The 18,100-nt window shown below is 37.3% G+C and overlaps 1 long non-coding RNA gene across 1 annotated transcript in view; it reads left to right on the top strand.

Annotated features, from left to right (window-relative positions):
- The window catches only part of LOC149916144 (uncharacterized), a 76,427-nt gene extending 58,677 nt beyond the window's left edge, over window positions 1-17,750 (top strand). The window contains exon 6 of the long non-coding RNA XR_016470773.1: window positions 17,029-17,750. This is a non-coding gene — a long non-coding RNA (uncharacterized LOC149916144). The remainder of the gene's footprint in view (window positions 1-17,028) is intronic.
- Window positions 17,751-18,100: the final 350 nt, after the last annotated feature.

Here is an 18,100-nt window from a genome sequence, read left to right as displayed (position 1 = left end):
ACAGACAAATAACAGATTGCTCTGTAAAATTTAAATATCTTTAGAGTATCTATGGTGTTAGCTTTGCTTTGCATGAAGTGTAAACTCTTCTGCTGCAAATATTTCTCTTTTGTAGATCTGTGCAACAAATCTTACCAATGTAATTGTACATATCATACCAGTATACATTCATTTTGAACACAAAAAATATTTTCAGTAAGTTGAGGCATTAAGGATTCCTTTGTAAGCATTGAAAAGATGGGAGTTACTTGAAGAGAAATGACTGAAGAAAGAGAATATCACTTTATTCTACAGTAACCTAAAAATAGATTTGAAGGGGCATGCCTACCACTCTCAGGAGTACATATGGATTTCTTGCTGACATTAGATTCTCCAAATTGAATGTCAGACTTGCCAAGAAAGTGGGGGTAGGGAGGAGGAAAGCTAAACTGTTGTTATTATTAGAAGGGCAAGACGAAGCATCATAATTACCATTTGAAAAACCTGTAAAACATATTTGTACATTATCCTAGAGCAGGAGCAAGTGTCACACGTGAACAGTAGTTAGGCAAAAATACTGTGATATACTCTTATATCCCAAGGGCCTATCTGCTTAACAAGAAGATCTTGTAGAGGGTGCACACACACCCAAAATATACAATTTCCTTTTTACAATTCCTTTTTACAAATTTATAATTTGAAATAAGTATTTTCAAGATTCTCACATACCAAAGAACAAAACGAAGCATTGCTTGAGTATGTCACTAAATGGCAATGCCTGTAAGTCCACTTATAGATTTATGAAGCAGATATATAATGATTTAATAAGTAGATACATAACATGGAAAGATTCCATACTTTTTAAACAAATGCATAAGTAAATATTCTGTATCTATTTTGTCTTTTTTTTTTTTTTTTAAAGTGAGATCAGAGTGAAAGAAAGAATAAAGTTAAATTTATTCATACAAAGTCATGTGAAGGTTGCATCAGAATGACTAAAAAATCTCCAAACAGCCACAGGATGCTGGTAGTAAAAACACCTCCCAGTTGTCAGACCTCTGTCTTGAGCAGTAAAAACTAGTGAAGGAAGAGATGTACATTTATCATCCCTCCCCATTCTTTTTACTTTGGGTTAAGTAAGTCTCAGATAATGCAACAGCATAAGCATGCGGTAAAGCTTAAGCTAGCAGATGAGCAATTATGTATATAAATCTAAATAAAAATATTATATAAACATCCATGTATGAGTAATATTATAACTTCATTAAGAACTAAGTAAAATCGATTGGGGAAAAAAAATTGGGGGAAAATCTGAAATACCTTGTTACAGCTAATAAAACAAAGTAAGACAATGTCTATGAGGTACTAGGAAATTGACAGGAATGAGTGGAAAATCATAGCATCAGCACCAAACAACCTGGAAATGCTACTTACATGAGATAAAATACAGTTTGAAACTACTTGACTGTCAAAGAGCACATGCAAGAGTTGGGTACGTATATGTGTGATTAGAGAGTCAGGTTCTAAGAACCAAGTGTTTGGCTTTATTTTTTAATCATGTAAAAATTTATTTTAGGAAATAAATTTTCAGAAGGCAAACTCAGGAATGCTAATTGTTGAGAGTTCCTTTATGTACTCCAGTGTGTTAAAAGATGAATAGTCAATGGTTTCATATGTTTATAATTAATCCCATCCAATGAGAAATAAATATTGTGGAAAAGAAGAGGAGCACATTGGTCTTGTGCCACTTGGCCATGTAGCCAAAAGCAAGGCATATTGTGGGAAGGCTCCAGAAAGCAAGGATTGGCATCCCTGCAGCTGTGGTAGTTGGAAATGAATTTGTGCTTGCATGTTCTCAATGGGCATCTGGAAGAGTAGAGGAGTAGAACAGTGTTTGCATTTAGTCCTACTTGAGCTCAGCAACTACTGTGTAGGTGGCAAAAGGATGGCGTGGTCATGCCGTTTGCTGTTCAGATCAGCACTGATGGCAGAATCCCACTAAACAAAGGTGATCTGTGTGTACTGAGCTCTAACAGCAGCCTCCTCAGAGACTGGTAGTGCTTTACCCTTCTCCAGAGGTGAGCATGTGTGAACTAAATGAAGGAGACTGTCCCGTACATGAGGAGTGGCAGTATGGCATGTTTCATCAGGGGTTGCCTTTTAGTCTTTTCCCCTTCAAGGGTAATGTTTTCTCCTGTTGGGTCTCTTTGGCCTTATCAAGTATCCATGTGGCTGCCTTTCCTTATGCTGAAACAAAGGCCCGTTGCAGCCTGTCCATAAATAAATGACACACAGGGGATCACAGGCAGGAATGAAAATCCTAATGTGTGGAGCCAATATCTGGAAATGCTTTCCTTAAGTCTCCTCACTTATGTAAGTAGTTCAATTAATTTGAGAATGAGCCGAGAAAATTTGACTACATTTCTTGTGTAAGTATATCCTTAGACCCCCCCACTTGCTATGTTCTTGCAGTTCCTAGTATACCATTCTTAAGCAATGACTTTGGCTTTCTCTTCCTGAGGTTACATTCCTTTTTGGAAAATCGCTTAAGACTTCATGTTCATTGTGGTTAAGCTGAGAAGCAGATAAATGCATAAGCTAATGTCCCAATCAGCAGCTGCTTTATGACTGTACTCCATTTATCACATTTGTCCATAATGTTATTCTGTTCATTTTCCGGTACGGAAAGTAGCAAAGAGAGGCCCTCATCCTACATTTGTCCATATGGGCTCCATAGCCTGCGCTGGGATTTTATTATTTCAGTAACGTTGCCAAGTACTATAAACAGCCAAAACATTTTGTGTGTGACATTTTTTCAGAACTTCAGACTTTAGGTGCCTGCTTTTTTTGTGTGTTTTTTCCTTATCCATGGCAATTTCTTATATAGTTAGCAGTTCAAGCCTTGAAAATACAGACCCTACGTCTGAGGAATGCAGTGAATTTTTTCTATCTCAGGGTGATAGTAGAGATTTGCATCGGAGATAGGAATTTTTCTCTTCTGTTACCTTTTTGTATTTCAGCGCTTGCTCTGTATCTGTGGCATGTACATTAAAGTTAGGAAAACACAGTAACACTTTAAATTAAGGTGATCTTTATGAATATTTTATTATTTGTACAGCATTCAATAACATGCTTGTAAAAATCTTGAAAGTATGCGTTGAAATAACAGACAAACTATTTGAACAATGCATACATCTTAAAATACTGTTGTAACAGCTTATCACCTTGCTGTGGCAGCATTTTAAGCATTTATTGATGATGCATTTTATAACATGCCTCACAATAAGTTATTAAACGATGTAGTGGCACCAACTAATCATTTCATAAACATGAATAAACCATTTATACGGGGCACCTAAATTTAAAGTGCTTGTAGAAACTTGCATAAAATGTTTGGAACAGCTGACATGCAGTATTGGTGCTTCTTGTAGTGCCAAAGCGGTGTCACGTCTTGGTGCACATTGACTCCTCTGTGGAGCTGGAATGTTATTGCTGCCAGGGATGGAGCTGGGGGCTGCACAGAAATTCCAAACACGAAATGCTAGAAATCTCTTCCAGAAGAGAATATGAGGGAATGCATATGCAACATCCTGGAGATTTTGGTGACCGCTAGTAGTATTTTTCCGTACCTGTTCTTAACTACAACACAGCCTGTGTGTAGGAAAATGCTGTTCAGATGCAAGGTGTGTGTTTAGCACCTTGTCAAGCAGTTAAAGATCATGCATGATAATAAAAATTCAGTCACCAAACACTTAGTCTTTATATATGCTAAAGTATTTATACCATCTAAATATAACTTCGAGATACGTGGGTAAATATTAAGAAATAAATTAGTATGCAATTACTAAAATCATTCTAAAAATTAGAAAAATGTCATGTAATTAAAAATCACGTGTAAAACTGCTGCAATTCTTACTGTTAGCTACGATTTACTGGGAGCATTTAAAGAAACGTTAAAAAAAAAAAAAAAGTGATATTTTATTCCCCTCCCCCCGCAGATATAGATTTTATTTGACCTATTGCTTTTAAAACAGAATGGCTTAAAAAAAGCACTCCTTACATGATGAAACTCAAAGACAAAAGAGAGAATGCAAATCATTTCTATATTACATATATGTTGCTCCATTTGGCAAAATCAAATTAGATCTTTTCATCTCCTTACTGTAGAACAAAAACAGAGTAATATTATGAAATTTTGCAGGGCTTTATTTCTACGTGTCTTTTGTGTCCAGTCTTTTAAACTCAGGTTTTTCTGCCTTTTTTACTGACAAGCCCACAATTTTCAGAAAAGAAAGCTAGCATTAATTAAGACAGTGCCAGCTGTAATTTTCTTGGGAAGTAAATTTCTGCACAACTAAAGGTTACAGAGACCTTTTCACTGTCAAAATTTACTACAGCCTGTGAATGTTAATGTTTCTAATGAAGACATGTTCTCTGTCCCTGAACTTAAAAGTACCCTGAGAAGAAGGCAAAGAGAAAAAAAACTCTATTTGACGAATGTATCTGGAGTCTGTGCATTAATGCAGGGTTATGCCTGCTGGTGCATATTGTAATTATAGTGTTTGGATAGCCTTGTTTTCTAAACAAGGAATATTGCTATAAATTGGCAATTTTGCATGAAGAGTAGGCTTGTAGTAGGTGCCTTATGTTACAAATAAGACAGTGGTATAATAAGCATTTAACCCATTAGACTTAGGGATATTCTCTGCTAAGTCTGGAGAGAAGCTGTAACATAGAATGCGGAATGAAGAGGTACCTTTCAGACTTTATATGCATGCAGCAGCAGAGCACATTCATTATTTGTACTCCTAATGATAATTTCTTTCTTCATTTTAACTGAAATCAGCTGTTTCTAAAGACAGGTAACTGGCTTTGTTTTTCTACTTGTGTGTGGCTGGTTATACAGTCATCAGCTACAGATAGTAGTACAGATTTTTGTGTTGTTCTGTGAATGTGCAATATTTTTCCCCATTTTTCCTCTCAGTATTTACTGCCACGCAAAGTGGCAAATAAAAATAAAACTTCAACATTACCGAAAAAGTGTTTTTATTCAATTCTTGCTGCCATGTATTTTATAGTGTATTTTATTTTTCTGCTCTTTGTAGTTTTTATTCTAAAGCAGAATGATGGAAAGAAAGTGGCTTGTTCTATGTGTGCAATTCGCAAAACAAAATCTGCAGCTGTGTGAAATTACCCCTGATTGTCCATGCAGCCTCCTGGTCAATATGAGAATAAAAACGTAAGCCTGATTGTTTTGGTTAAAAACAGTGAAGGCAAAGGCAGGAAGATTTTGCAACATCTTAGTAATAGATCCTAACGATATGCAGATTGTAACCATTTTTACTGCGTAGTTGTTTTTAAAAACAGAACATTAGATTGCAAACTGAGTATTTTCTTGGCATCAGGTAGATTTCCTCTCTTTTCATCTCCTCTCCTCTCCACAAATTCTAAAACCTGCCCTCCCCTCAGGACTTTAAGAGCCTGGGTTTTTGACACAAAGCTTTATGGCTAGAAATGAGCCGGCCTCTATTTCTTAGGAGAAGGCTGTGAGCATCACAAGATTGCAAGTGGCTGTAGCAATTCTATCCAAAGAGCAATGGAACGTCAGATGTGTTTGTGTCAGGCACTGCGGCAGTGGCAGAGCCTCGAAGTTGGTTGTGGAATGTTTTTGCCCTGCTGTTGATTTATGTATCAGCTGCATTGATGAGGGTTGGCTTCTCATTCTGCCCATCAGCATTAGGGAATAGGATGGAGCACTGGGACAAAAACGTAGAAAATCAATGTCTTCGTAAATATCTATATGGACACCAGGATAATCTATTAAAAGCCATGACTATCCTATACCAATAGAGATATCAGATCTCATTACCCATCCAATCCCTTTTTGCAACATGTAAATTGGACTTCATTTTGACTCTCTCAGTCCAACACATGCACATTACTGCTGAACACCCCTTCAAGATATCTCAAAAGCATAAATTTCATGTCTTCATCAGTTTAATCTGCTACATGGTCAGTAGTTCAGAATAATTATTTAGGATCTGTTGGCTATTAAGCCAATATGCTAGCTACTGTAAGTCTACATGGCTACTTGGTAAGGCATAGTTAATAATCTGACACTTCACTGCAGAATGGGGCAAAAACATTGCAATACCAGTAGGCTGCTAACTGTAGGTAACAGTTGCTGTGAAGAAATATTATGAAAATAATTTTTTTACAGGAAAAAGGCATGGGTTTGCAGCACAAAATGTTATGCTTGTGTATAATTTGTGTTTACAAGGATTCTCCCAGGATATTTGAACTTTTATTTAGGGATTGTACATAGATTTGCACAAATTTTAGCTACGCTCAAACAAATCTCTGGAGACCTCATTATTGCTTTTTAAAGACAACCTGTTTCCACTTGATTTAAATCTGTTCCTAATTGACTCGATCTAAACCCAAGTAGTCCCTCGCAGGTGAAACAAGTAAGATCTCCCATTTCCTACTTGAATTGGTTTCAGATCTGACCTTCAGTTAAAACAGTGCGACTTCTTATGAAGTCATGACCTTAAAGTCCTTATTGTGAGTAAACGTAGGTAAGCAAAATAGAGAAGTGAGTGTTGTCATATGAAAATCGTGTCTGGAAACATAAGCTGAAGGAAGCATCATACAACATGTTGCTAAGCTTATGGATCCCTTACATGCTCTGATTAACTATCCCATGTCCTTTAAACTACTGGGTCTTGACAGATTTTGAAGGAAGGTATGTTAGAACTCAGAAAGAAGTGTCACTAAAACAAGAGAACATTGAATTATTTGAAATATTTTTCTGTCTTTTACTGTAATATACAACAACATGAAGGCCTTCTTATTCATTCTCAAGTAGAAAGGACCTACAGCGTCATTGTCTTCTCTTCAATTATTCGTGCTAATATGTTACTTGAAAAAAATATTTTTTTTTGCTTACTCTGCTAATTAAAGCAATACCCCCAAATATTTCTCTGCAGAGATATTTTGGTGAGCAAAGAGAAATATTTTACTGTGATATAGGTAGAGACAGAGAAGAATGTATAAATATATATATATGTGTGTGTGTGTGCATTTTGCCTTTTTTTTTTTTCTCTGTCTCTGGATTTTGTTATATATCTTGCAGAGGAACAAAATATCTTACTTGAATTAATTTCAGTTCATTAAGGAAACTATCACCTTAAGAGCAGAAAACCTGTTCTAAGAAAATCTCCTGCTGTCTTTTCTCTCAGATGTCCTCAAAAATACAAAAAGGTAATCGAGAGAGGTGAAAAAAATGAAATAGTAGCCATCTGTATTGGTTTATACTCTGAAGCTTTATCTCATTACCTGAGTAGCCAAATGGCACAAATGGCTGTTTTTTTTAAAAAAAATAATAATCTTGGTTTCTTTGAAACCCCAAAACAGCAATAAGTGGGTACAAGATAGACAGGAAAGCCTTTAAGATCAAGGCCAACTGAATAAGCACAAAATTTCTGAAATAAGAACAAATAGTGCCAGTAGAAAAGAGAATTCCTTTGGGCACATGGAAAGGGTGCTATGGAGAAGTCAAAAGAGAAAAAAAATCACAATCCACAAATCTTGAAGTAAATTGAAATTTAGTCATCCTCTTTTGAGTAGTAATTCTGTTTGGTTCCTTCGTAGTTCACCCCTTCAGCTCCCGAGTCCTCTCATTCCTTTCTTCATTGTTGCATATTTATTGCAGGGAGAGCAGCAGGCTCTATCTGAAATTTCTTTCATATAGTTCTTTAGCAAACAATGCAGATAGCCTCATTGCAGTAGCCTCAAAAGAATGCAGCATCAGAAAAAAATATAAGAGCATAATTCTGAAGCTAGATGAGAACATGATGCACAGATATGAATGTGGGCAGTGCACACTCCTTTGTGACTCAAGTTGAGTGTTTCACACGTGATTCATAAGGAAAAATATGTGTATGGTTTAATATTCAACTTATTTAAAATAGAAATCCAACTATTGGATCAGGATAGTGGTTAATTCCAATACAGATACTAAAAGAAAACCAAATTTGCTTTATTAAATAACATGACACAGTCTCCACAAATGACATTTGAGTATTGTTCAGTGTTCTGCACAGGAGCTTGACGTGCTTTTTGCAAGATTCCTGGCATATGCAACTTATTAGAAAAGATTTTCTGAGTAGCATGAATAAATTCCACATAGGTTTATGAATCACGTCCTTGGATCAGTTGAACCAAGAAACATACCACTAGGTTGGTTGCCCATTAGCAGTAAGAGCTTCTGTTGCCTCAGGTTGCCAGAGTTCAAGTTAGACTAGGTTGAAAAGCTGGCATCCTGCCTCACGAGCCAACGTGGCTCTTAACAGATGTACTGGCTTGTCTATACAATGGGTTAAGTTGTCTGTTTGTAAGAAAATACTTCTTGTTAAAGCTTTCTTTAATAAGAAAAATCCCCGTGGTAGTTAGGGAGTGTTGCTACCTATGAACTCATTTTCAGAATAACAAATATGATGGAGTTTCCCATTCAATGTTTTATGAACTTAGAGGACCATTCAGTAAAGATTAAGGAAATTTCCATTAAAAATTTGCTGGAGTCTTTCGACTAACAGAACAGACAGACAGAAATGCAACATCCCTTGAGTGACCATAGTTTCCTAAAACAATCTGAAGTTCTTTTTGATCAGGTAGACATACGCTTCTCAGAAAATGTAGTAAAATTCTTAGAGAAACCGTAGAGAAACTTGAGCATTAAATCTGAATTGGCTGTTGATAGTGAGCTGTAACACAGAACTCACTGCCCATGAAGAATGGTAAGAAAGAGAAGAACCTATCACTGAGCACACAAAGGGGGAGAAAGAAGGCATCTGCAAATGCAAGAGGAGATATGCATTTTCCAGAGGTTATCAGGTCCTTCTTTAGTGTGACAGAAAGCATGTATTATACCTTTATACATGCATGGGATTAGATTTTGAAAGCATTCTTGCTTGTGCTGCACATACTTTTTTTAAATTTTTCTTTTACTACTGAAGTCTGTTTTCTGGCAAGTGAATGTCGTAAAGAAAAGCAGTTTTTGTTTTTGGTTTTTTTTTTTTTTTTTTTTTTTTTTTCCAAATTATTTGGCTTTTCCAAACAGTTTCAATGTGGTTACATGTAGCAGCATTGTTGAGTACAGTATCTTGGTCATGGTTATTAGAATTTTTGTTTTGTACTGTACTAGTTTTAAAATGCACTATAGCTTTATTTTTTATTTCATCTTGTGAAGCATCCATTGTCATTTGACACATGTACTTATTTGGTTAATTGCACCACTCAGTATTTTCCCTAATTAGCTCAGTGTTCAATTAAAAATACTGAAAATTCAGTGACAAGAGCATGGAGTTTACGTCCTTTCTTAACACTTTCTTTTATACTAGCTCCATTTTGAATGTGGTAGCCTTGGGGAATCCCAGGGTTTTAGTAATAATAGCCTTTGCCTAGTAGGATTCCCAATTTGGAATCTCAAATTACACAATGAGTCTGAGAGTTAAATACAATGAAAACAGGGAAAAAAATATTGAGAAAAATTGTGCCTGGATCATAATAAATGGAGATGATGGCATGATACCAAGGTACAGTTACTTACAAACTCAGCTTTAGTGCCAATAACAATGAATTGAGCAACAGAAGGAGAGCTTTTGGAAGACTTGAAGTTAATTTTAGAGAAAGTGGATTATAAGTGAACTCAGAATTAGTTCCTGCAACAACAAAATAATCTAGAAGTGACATTAGTGGTCAGTGTTGCAAGTTAAAACCCTGTACACGGTGTGATAGGTGTGTTGAAGAATTTTTTTCTGGGTGGGTGTGAGTTGCTGGAACAAATTTGCTGTTTGCAAAATTCTTGTAATTTAAATTTAATCAGAGAGGACTGAAGTCTGCTCACAGAGGAAATAATCAATCTCCAACTCTGTGCAATTCTGCCCTCTAATTGGGATAGTTTTTGTCATTTGAGTCTGTCTGCAGCATAAAAATATTCAATACTATGTGAATTTCTATTACTCAAATCTCAAGAATAATTGAAGTGATGGAAAGTGATGCTTGAGAGGGATTAACTTCCACCTTTTCCATAGTGGATGCTGAAGGCATCAAACAAAGCAAGTTAAAGATAAGTAAATGAAGAGCTAAACAACGTGGTAGCCTCAGTCTGCAGATGATCTGTGGAGCTTTTTGTTAGAGGTTGGTGTGAGTGCTGGAAGTTAGTGTGGGCTCAAGAAGAACATGTGGAAGAGAAATCTATTGAGAGTTATAAAAAACCATAACCACATCTGGCTTACAAAGTCCTCTAAGCTGAAAATAGACAGAGTTTGGAAGAGTAGTAGAGGAAAATACCATATATGTTTGTCCAGCTCTTAAACTTTAGGCATCTGCCTATTACGGCTTTTGGAAACTGGATCAGAGCTAGATTAACCTTGGATCTGGCTCAGTTAGGGAGTTCTCAGGAACGCAGTGCTGATAGTGATCCCTTCAATTACAAACAGTGGTTTAAAACCTCCTAGTTCTCTTGCCAAACTGAGGTTGTGTCCACACAGCTGAGCTGATCTCTTGCAACTAGCCCCTGCGTTTTCTCTCTTTGCTGGACTAGTGGGTTTCAGTTTATATGGCTCTGGAAAAAGGAATGTGGAGAACTCCTGCCCTTACGATACTTTGTTTGCTCAGTGAGACACGGCGAGGGGAGACCTTGGTATCTGTTCTACTATTCATGCCTTCACTACTGAATCCAGTTCTAAATTCTGACTTGCAAAGTCCTCTGTTGTAAAGCACTGTAATGGATTGGAGTCAAGAACTTTATTCTCTTCCAGAAGTCACTGTGGTATTTACAGTCCTCAGCTAGAAGACCCCAGATTAACTCTCATGGGCTTGTCAAGAGGGGAAATAGTTTTAGCAGGGATCCAAGGAATGGGCCAAAGCTTGGGAAACACAGAATGCTATCACTATCTTCTTTAGGCTGCCCTGCACAACCTGCATCTTTAACAAAATGTTTTGTTTTATTCTGTTGTGAAATGTAAATGGGTGTTCTAGCCCAGAAGCCACAGATTAAGCTTTAGAGGAAAAAAGAGACTTGCCTCTCCTCACTGGACTTGTCCCAAGGCTTTTCTGTTTTATCGCTGGGAAAGGCATTTTAGAAATGCCAACATTGAGTGAGAGAGAGGGAGCTGTATTCATTTCTGGATATTATTTATTGTTGATCTTTTTTCTTAACTGACCTGAGAAAAATGTTTGTTTAAAATATTTACCGTAAATTATATTGTTAGCATTCTATAACAAATGGCCAGTTAATAGTCATTTTGCTGGCAAAAATAAAAAGGCTGGGCCCCACACCTGTTTAGCTGTAACCAACAAACAAAACAATCTTTCAAGTAGAGTGAAAACAAACCAAATGCCCTTGAATTTTCAAAGAAAATATAACTTTTCCATGTAGCCGTAGGACAACATAGTCTGTTTGCTGGGAAGCATACTTAGTAGCTAGCTACAAATCTCTTTGCTATGAGACTGAACGATTGTCATACATTTTGTTCTCTTTGTCTCACTTGATAGTATCTATAGTACTATTCAGAGATAGAAAATTTGTGTCTGTCACTGTACCTGTCAGAAAGGAGCAATACCCTCTGGCAGAACAGACTGCTTTATGGAGTTTTATTGCGATAATGAATGAAAGCCCAGTAGCGTGCCCTGTAACACTTCTAAACTTTGGATTTTAAAAGGAATCATTATTAACAATGAAAAACAACTAGCAGCTTGGTTTATGTACACTTTGTTAAAAGCTCCACATATTTCTAAGAAGAGATTAATCTACAGCAATTTGTCATCAGACTCTGAGTGAATGTAATATAATCCATACAAATGCGGAATGTTCTGCAGGAAATTTGTAAACATAATGCAATCATGTGTTTGCATTTGTGACTCCTGAGTAGCAAGCAGCAGCTGTATAAACTTTTACTCTTTCACAGAAGAGATGCACTGTGTGACTACAGCTGTGTATCATTAATTGCATGTGATGCTTTCCTTGGCCACCATATATGCTAATAACAGAAATGTGCACCAATTGCTGTCCCTCTGTCTCTTCTTTCTTCCTCTTCACTTTTTCTCCCTAAAGGTCTATAATATTTTATAAAAGGCCCTGGTTACCTTGCGGCATATCCTTTTTATGCACTAAGCACAAACACATTCAATAAACTGCAGGAAATGTTTCTCATTTACTGCTTCCAGTAAAAGAAAAACTAAAAAGCAAAGAGTACTGTATGTGTTTTCAAGGTCTTGAGATAATTTGTTTAATAAAAATTCACTTTTCTAATTTTTTATGGGCCCTGCATGTCCATGCCAACAACAGACATGATCCAAGTCTGTTGCAATCTGGGGGAAATTCCTGCTGCCTTCACTGATTCCGGCCCAGTGGCTCTTCTGGATCTCTCTATTTATACAATGCTAATTTTTTAGCCCTTTGCCAAAGAAGACACAGCACATTATCTTCCTAACAGTGTTGGAATATTGCTGGAAAGAATACATTCAGAAATTCAGATTGTTCTTTCTTTGGTTTGCTCCATCTTAAACATATGAGATTATTACTCTTTACTGCAGTACCAGTACCTCTCATGATGTTCTACCTTCTCATTCTGCAGAAATAGGACAGCTTTCTTGGATGTGGAAGGGCTCCAGGAAGCTGATGGATCTATTTATTAATGGGTCACTCAGGTCCACAGGTGAGATGCCATGAGAATTTCAAAAACTGATCTGGAATTGATAGGGACTGACTCTATGGAGAACACACAATAGTCCTGATGATACTGACTTCAATGAATTTCTTTGCAATTGATTTTAACACCACATATGTTTACTTGTCTGTTTGCATATTTGCAACATATAAGTGCTACTTATTTTGCCTCAGTGTATTATCTCATTTATGTGGATATTTCTGTTCTAGCAAAGAATATTCATTTACAGCAATTCTATGTTTATGGTTTGTCCAGGTACTGTTCAGGATTCCTGTTCTCCACAGAGCTGAACTTGTTTCCCATTATCCTGCAGCCTGTGAACAATCGGCACAGGCTATGTATTTAAGTAGCTCTAATTAAACTTATCTGTTGGTACAAGTTCCCACATTTTAATCAAACACCAAAAGATCTCTTTCAAAAACACTGTTTTTGAAAATTTCTTCTCATATTGTTCAGTTGCATAAATTCAGTTCATTCTTTCCAGCAATTCATCTCACATTTGTTTATAACAAGCATTCTCCAGCACGTTAAGAGAAGTGTAAGTGGCTTATATATTTTTGTGGTGGAACACCCAGGGTTTATTTTGTTTGATTTATTTTTTCTACTTTGTAAAAGCAAGGGACACTGCTGGAACACATTGGTATGAGTGACTGAGCAGTGGAAAGCCTAAACTAGTTAATTGCTTAGCAAGTAAAGGCTTAGTTTGAAGCAGAATATTATGATATCCAAATCTAAAAGTACTATAAGACCCTTACTTCCCAAGTAACAACATTGCAATTTTTCAGTCTGCCCCAGTTTTTTCTGCATTCTTAGAAACTTGCTGGGTATTCTTTTCTTGGTGAGTAAATTAACTTCCTGAACCTTCCTAACCATCTTTGTTGTTATCATTTATTTTTTTTTTCTACTGAGAGGCCAGGATTCTGGATGGCGTCTTCCACATACCTCTGCATATATCACAAAAGCATCACCCTGCTCCAGACATAGATATCTAAGAGCAAATATCAAAGGAACTTTGTGTATTCGCATCCTTTACATCTCACTACTAAGTTTTACTTCCACCTTCTTTCTCTTGTTTTCTTAGAGCACTTAGCCCTGTGCAAGAAAAATGCTAATACTTTAATGATACTGATTCAAAAGCTATTTGTCAGGGAGAAATGAGTTTACAGTGGCAAAAAGGGGGAAGTTTACAGATTGCCAGACTTACTGTTCTGCCAGAGTCTTACTCATATTGTACGTGATGACTAATTCCAGGCCCTAAGTACTGGTGAATGTCTATGTCCCATCTCAGAACAGAATTTCTCTCTTCTGGGAGATCTTACTTTGGACAATCACTTTCTGAAATTTCTAACCCCTTTGTTTATGAAAACTAGAGTCTTGCTGATATTTTGAGGACAATGTAACCTTGTTGAGCTGACCCAAAAATCTTGTACGAATGCTGCTCTGAAAATAGTGCTTCCTACTTTATTATGTTGGCCCATGATGTCAGAGGTGGATGTTGTGCTGTCAGACAGATGGCAGAAAAGGACAGTCTGACATGGAAGTGTGGATGAAACAAAGATGTGTAACTAAATTCCTCTGTGAGGAAAAAATGGCACCCATTGACATTCACTGATTCTTGTTGAACTTTTATGGAGCCCAAGCAGTGGATGTAAGCACAGTGGGGCAGTGGGCAGTGTGTTTCAACAGTGGCTACAATGACAGTTCATCACCTCCACCGGTACAGATTGTTACAAGTGCAATATGCAGGCTCTTGTTCATTGCTGGCAACAATGCATAGCTAAAGACTGTGTTGAAAAATAGTGATTTGCAGCTGCAAACTTGCTCTATCAAACAATGTTATTGTGCTCTTTGTATCTTTTGTAGTTTTCATGGAAATAAATGGGAAACATTACTTTTGGAGAGGCCTACGTATAGTAGTAAACTTATTGGAGCACTGCGTAAGGGTAGCAGATGCAGTATTCTCACTGAATACAATCTCTGTACACTGCCCAAAGAAATGAGGGAGTGGAGTGTCTTTTTATTCCCAGTGATAAAAAAGATGTGTTTGAAAGAAATCACAGCTGAGCTTGATGGTTTGAGTGAGGTTTCTTGGAGAAGGCCTGGAAAGAGGAAAGCCACTGAGTGCTAAGAGATTTTCCCATGTACAGCTTTCAGGTTGTAATACAGTTGTAGCTTAAGTTCACAAAACTAACACCAGTCCCATTCAGAAGTTAAAAATAGCCCAGAAGGAATGCACTAATAGCCAATGCACATTGAGCAAAGATACAGAATGCAAAACCTAGTCCACAGAAGAAAATAAATAGAAGACAGATCTCCCAAGACACTTTCCGGTTAGTCCAGGCTTGCCAATTGTGTTCACAGTCAGGGCCAAATAATGTTGCTTCTCCATCCTCCAAGGCTGTCTTCTCCATCTGAGAACTTTGATGTACTTGAGCTTGTCTTCCTTTCTTTTTTTTTTTTTTCTCTTTTTTTTTTTTTTGAATTTGTTTTCATCAAGCCTTGTTTCTGTGCTCCATATCAACAGATACTATTTTCCTTTCTATTCTTGCCAGAATTCTCACCAATTCCTTCCATAAATGTTACCTGAACTACTTTTATTGTTCCCTCTGAACTCTCATTTCTACTGCCCATATTTGAAACCTATTTGAAAAATTCCTTTCTGCAGTCAGAACATATTCTTCATATATATTGGAATCTTCCTGATTTCTTACCCTGTTGGGCCCCACATTTGAAACTCACATTGCACTGAGAGTTGTTCCAGCCTTCATCTCAGCTCAGCTGTACCCTTGCTCATGCTCTTTTTCCTTTGGTTCTCTTTATTGTACTGAACCTCCTTTTACGTAGTTAAACTTTTTTAAAGCTTCCCTTGTGAACCTGGTGAAGGATTCTAGATTCATTGCACATGGCCTCTCAGCTCCCCCTTTCCAGATGCTGAGCTACCTCAACTTGTCTGCACATGGTCTAGTAAATTTCTGCTGAGTAGGAATCATGCCACGTTTTGTTTGTCTCTAAAGAGCAGTGTCCTCTTTCAATATGGCCTTGTCTCTTCTCTCCAGCACCTGGTCAGTAGAAGTTATATTATCTAGCTTTCTAAGGAATTAGACTTTTGCATAAATGGGAATTTCTGGGCAGTTTGAAACCAGTAATGTAACTCCAGGAATTTCAATTTCCTCTCAAGCAGCTGATGTAAATTTTTTGCAAACCCTGAGTGTTAAAAGTAATGTCAAGTGCAGAAATGATGCCTGTTTTGGGCCAAACTCGATGAGGTATGGAAGTTTGAAACTTCTCTTGCCTGTTTTCCTGGTCCTTCATCAACTCCTTCACACTCCAACCAGAGAGCTAATAGTATAATGGATGAACCAAGTCAGCAATCTCTTGGGAAGCCTGTTTCAAGAATTAGGTAAATTGGACATCCTCCACAAAGCTCTGCTGAGCAGGTCTGGAAGGCACAAGTTGTAAGTCTGTCTCAAGTGTCCTTAAGTCTAGATTCATTGCCTGTGACTCCTCAGCACTCCCTTTCCAGATGCTAAGTCCCTTCAGCCCCTCTGGTTCCTAGAAATGTCCTTGTAAAGCTATATTGAGTCCAACACGCCTTGACCTCTGGCTAAACTTGAGGCTGCAGTGAGTCAAAACAGACCAAAGTTATCTTTCTGAGCAGCCTTTGCAGCAAGTGTATATCTAGGCTGCATTAAGTATTATTTAATGACAAAAACTTCTGCATTAGATGTCAAATATTTTAAAATTATTTTAAAATAATAGCGCCTTCTCTTTTTATATTCCAGAAACAATGAACGTAAGAGCATTGAAACTTCAGCCTCTAAATATCTAAGATGTCTTTACAAAGTCCGTTGATAAAACAGAAGGTTTGAAATGAAAAACCATATATTCCATTATGGATAAATAATGTATCCAAGTAGAGTTTTTCTGACAGACGTTTTCAGCAGATACTTTTTCATACTAGCTTCATCTTTTAATTCATACTCTCTTATTCTTTCTGCTTGAAAGATGTACAGCTTGTGGGTCAGATCTTCAGGCAAACAGCTACTAAATATGTCAACAATTTCATGTCTAACCTGCAAGCAAAGTTATTTTGGATACGTATTGTTTCTTGTTTTTATTCAAGTCATTGAAATTACACAGATGTGGTACCTGTTTTACATGCAAATCTGACATCATTTCCTTGTGCTCACAGAAAATTTGGTTCTAGGTGAAATTTATTTATCAAAACTGTTTCTTCTAAAGGTATTATTTCTGCATTATTTTCCTTCCACAGAAAAGAAACTTATATTCTGTGTTTTCTTTTTGTTGTCCACAGACTTTTAAAAAAAAAGAAGAAAAAAGTGTTTTGCTTGAAGCGATGGTGCCTCCAAATGCCCCGATGAAGTCAGTTTTCCAGCTTAAAGCATCAGGTATGGAGAAACTGAAGCAGCTCCAGAAACTGTTGAACAGCAAAAGGTCTGGCTGTGAGAATCCGCTGTGTCGGTGCGCGAGAGTTCATTCTTCTGGTTTGCAAGACAAATGCTGGGTCTGAAGGGAATCATTGCATACAGCCAAACAGGAGAAAAGCGAAAGCTGTATCTGCCCCAGTTTACATGTATGAGAACTGACCATGTAAGCACCTGCTTGAGATGCCCCTCAAATGCAGTGGGAAAGTTTTTATGTTTGCGTACATCTTTCTTTAGAATACAATCTGTCTGCGTACATCTAACAACCATTTAGGCCAGCACAGATCATTAATGTTTCATACCTCTTCTCTGTCACAACAGTGGAATTGAATTTGATTGCAGTGAAGAGTAGCTCAACTATTCAGATGCACAGCTATGCTTTTTACTCTCCATTCCATGAATCTCCATGGAAGTTCTTTTGGTAATGCTGCAGTGGCTTGTTTTCCTGCATGCTCTGATAAATCTGGTTTTGAGCTCCCTGGGCCACCTTCTCTAAATTAGTCGCTTGTATCAGGAGATGGTCAACATCCCGTAGTTCTCTGCCTGGAAAGAGTCGAGGGACACATGACAGGGAGTCCATTGTTGCCTTACCAGTGACCACAGCATCCTCTAGGCTTAAACGTTGGTGCTAATAAGCAAGGCAGAGCAGAGCTATTGCCCTGTCTTCCTTGGCTCCTAAGAGAACAGCTTTTTAGGAAGTTGTCAGAGTTTTAGAGGAGTTGAGAACTGGAAAATATCCATGTTTATGTTGTATGTTGAATAGGAGGCCCTTTCCTTACAGTGCAGAAGATATTGACAAAACACCCTTCCCCTTTGTTGTCTCTTCTCCATACTCCTGTCAATCGATAGGGCTCTTTAACAGGAAGCCGCCTACTCGCAGTCACACAGCGTGCTTCTAGATGGGTTTGATGTCAGGTAATCATTGCTGTACATAGTAATAAA

Source organism: Phasianus colchicus, chromosome 13, assembly GCF_987193195.1.
Source record: "Phasianus colchicus chromosome 13, bPhaCol1.hap1.1, whole genome shotgun sequence".
NCBI lineage: Eukaryota > Metazoa > Chordata > Aves > Galliformes > Phasianidae > Phasianus > Phasianus colchicus.
This window is presented reverse-complemented; position numbering and strand designations above follow the sequence as displayed.